Genomic DNA, 4,043 nt, shown 5'->3' with positions numbered 1-4,043 from the left:
TATTGGTACTGATAATAAAATTATGGTCTTATACAAAACACTAAAGATCTGTCCATATATTGTTAAATTGTAAGGCAAAATTTTCTGCTTGGATTTTCAAAACTGTTTTTTGATATAATGGCTTCACTTTTGGTTCTACATGAGTTTAAAGAAGTACATAAAGTTATATTCCAGAGATTCAGAGACTACTGGCCAGGAGAACATCAAGACTTGCCAATGACCTTGATTATAGAACATTCTTTGAACAAACAAAAAAGTGATATAAAAAGAAAATATGCAAAGTATTACAAACATTTTCAATGTTAAACATATTATTTCAGTTTAAGATACAAACAATATTTGTTTCTCTTAAAAACTTTAACAGAATATTAAAAAGATATGTTCCCCTAGTAGAAGCAAGTCATGATGAAGAGAGAGAAGAATTAGAGAGAATCCAATGGCAGAAGATGGAAGATATACTCAGCATTGGATACAGTAATTTTCCTGTCTATAATGATTCTTTATGTGTGTAATTTACCTGTGAAATGGAAGGCTAAAATAGAAGATTGCATATACATATTATTTTCCCATTTTATTCTCCCCTTATGAAGGCAAGTTCCACATGGGAAGATTCCTCTGATTCAGTTACATGACTTATTTTTAATGATGTAATTGCTAAAAAATCTCTCACAATACTATCCCATACATGCTATTTCCATTAATCATGCTTTTGGACTTCTATGTAGTCATATTGCACAGCCCATTCATAAAAGAGGCTCTAGCACTCCATATGGCATGGAAGAACAAAGCCACTTCTAGATTTTGCCTGTGAATCACCTTCAATGCCTTCATTTTGCAATTATTAAGTTACTGTTTGGGAAACAATTGTTTGTGTAAAATTAACATCTGTCCTTATTTGATCAAGAATACTGCCTTTGTAGCAAACACTGTCCAACTATAGTAACAATGTTTTATTTTACAGAGTATAAACATTCCCATTTGAAGCCAGAAGATCATGGGTATACCAAGAAAGTGTTATACCAAAGTAGTGATGAATCACAGCAGAACATATCAACATCATTAAGGTTCATGATGAAATCATCTGGCCTCCAACAATTTTTTTGGGAAAACCCTCATCTTTAGGTCTGCTGTCAGTAGCATGTATAGGATTCATCCTGAAGTGGCTCCACTTTATGTCTTCACCTTTTCTTTTGAGAAATGCCATATTTCTGGTATCTCTGGGTTGTTCATATTATACATTTTCCCTGACTCATTCAACAGCCTCTCTTGATCTTCTTGAACACACTTTGACATAACCATATATTGCCTGGCTGCAGAATATTCTGTGATTTTAAGGCTTTATAATTCCAATACTCTTCAATATTTTAGTCCTGCAAACCCAGTACAGCATGGAAAATCAAGTTCAGCTGTCAGCTCAAGGTATAATCTCTCACCTAAACACTACAATTGTACTTATGTTGGTTTACAAAACATAAGAGAGAGATCAATTGTTAGTTGTATTAAGCAGGAAATCCCTTCAGTGGCATTAACAGTTCAGAATAATTTTTTAAGTTAATTATTTTTTTTTACAAACTGAAGCTTTCAATGGGTGGAGTTTTGCCTTCAGGTTACACTTCTGATTATCTCATGATCATTTTTAACCCACTAATCTCTTTATTAATTATGAATGGTTTGTCTACACATCCCATACTGCAACTCTGAATCTGCTCACAATTCTTTCCCTGACATGCAACATTTTCCATATTGTTCTATTCTCTTGTTGCAGACATGAATAAATAACTATAGCCACATAAGAGTTGAATATCTTTAAATTTCTTCTACTAAACAAATCAACCTATTACTTAAGAATCCAGTCCTAGTCATCCTTTCAAAATACTGAAAAAAAAATGAAGCCATGCTTTTTTTTTTATGTGAGGGGGTTAAAATATAATAGCATGAATGGATTCTATCTCATCTCACAATAGAGTCTTTGTTTCCCTCTAAATTCTTATAATCTGGGCATGTTACAGAGACAATAAGTTATTAACAGATGAAGACAAAATGAGCAAGAGATTGAGAATGAGCCAGAAAATTTAGAAGAAATTACTAAAGTAAGTATGAGGCCAAGCAGAGCAATTCAGTCAGAATCTGAGAAAAGACAGATTAATTCAATCAGCTTGGGAGAATAGATTGTATGTAGGCTAGAAGCTTCCAGGCCTGTACCTAGGGATCATTAGAATAGTGAAAAAATGCTCTGAGCTCAGCTCAAGCCAAGTTTTCATACAGCTTGGGTATGGATTTCATCTTACCACTTCATCTAAGGAAGTAAAAGTGACATCCACATTACATAAATTATTATAAGCCTATTGTAAAAATTAAAATATAGCATACAGGAGAGAACATAGACAACTTTAAAATATTGAAATCAAATAAGTGAGATAACACATCTCAAAAGATCAATCATGGTATGCACTCACTGATAAGTGGATATTAGCCTAGAAACTTTGAATACCCAAGGCATAATCCACATATTAAATGATGTCCAAAAAGAATAGAGGAGTGGCCCCTGTCTCTGGAAAGACTCAATGCAACAGTATAGGGGAATACCAGAACTGGGAAGTGGGAAGGGGCAGATGGAGGAACAGGGGGAGGGAAGAGGGCTTATGGGACTTGAGGGGAGTGGGGACCCAGAAAAGGGAAAGTCATTTGAAATGTAAATAAAAAATATATCAATAAAGGAAAAAAGTAGATAAACAAAAAAAATACATAAGGTATGTTGATTACAAGAAATAAATAATATAGCTAAATTTAAAATGGGAATGCATAGCAATTGAAAATATAATATTTTGGGAGAGTGAAAAGCTCTATTTTGGGGAGTGAAAAGCACATATTTTAAAGAAATAGATCTGAAAAATAAACAATTTATTGCAAGGGACAGAATACCAGTATGTTTTCTATGAGCCAGATTCTTTCCTAGAAATGGCTGATGAATAAAATTAGAACAATTCCAATACCTGTGGATGTGTTAAGTAGAAGGGCACGGAAGTTTGGGGCTCTGATATGTTCCTACAACTAGACAAAGCATCATATGCTAATAATGAATCCTGGGATGAGATTTAACCCTTTTCAGGGATGATCCCTTTATTGATTATACAATGTAGAGTAGTCACTCCTGAAACTATACACATATACACAAATACAAAACTGGACTCAACAAGTTGTATTTATATATTTCTGTCTGCACATACATACATATGAATGTGTGTTTGTGTACATATATAATTATTATTGCCAAAGCAAAAAAAAGGATATGGGCAAGGACATATAGGAGATGTCAGTGAAAAAGTAACTACAAGGGTCTGGAGAGAGAAAAGGATGATAAAAATAATGTGACTCTGTCTCAGTTTAAAGCATACTCAATAAATGAATAAATGAATAAATGAATAAATGAATATTATAAATCAGAGTAGTGAAAGAATCTTTAAAAAATCATTATATAAACAACTCAGTGAAAATGCCCAAGGCTTTGGGAATAATCAATTCCCTGAATAGGATAGTAACACAGATGAAAAGCAAGTAAAGACACTCATCAACATCCATCTAAAGGGACATGAAAATAAAAAATCAAGCAAAGAGTAAAAACTGGGCCTAGATTGTACATGCTTTTTATAACATCACAAGAGAGATTGAATCATGAAGTTCTAGCTACAGAGCAAGAATCTGCCAAAAACAAAAACAAAAATGCAAACAACATGGAAGCAAAGAAACAATAATTTTACTTATATGGTGACAAAAGTGGATAAAATTCAATGTTTTGGAAGGATGTCATGTTATTGGAATTTTCATTTATTGTGCATGGGAAATTCATTCATTTCAATTTTAGACACACTCTATTTAAATACTTGAAAATGTATACCTATGCCCCCCCAAAAAACATATGAGAATATTTATATAACTTTAATCACAAAGACAAAAAATATGCAATCAGATCACATTTACACTTACATTAGAGCAGCATCATTATAATAGAGCACTTCTTAGTAAAAATGCTTAATCCATGTATA

This window comes from Apodemus sylvaticus, chromosome X (assembly GCF_947179515.1).
Source record: "Apodemus sylvaticus chromosome X, mApoSyl1.1, whole genome shotgun sequence".
Taxonomy (NCBI): domain Eukaryota; kingdom Metazoa; phylum Chordata; class Mammalia; order Rodentia; family Muridae; genus Apodemus; species Apodemus sylvaticus.
This window is presented reverse-complemented; position numbering follows the sequence as displayed.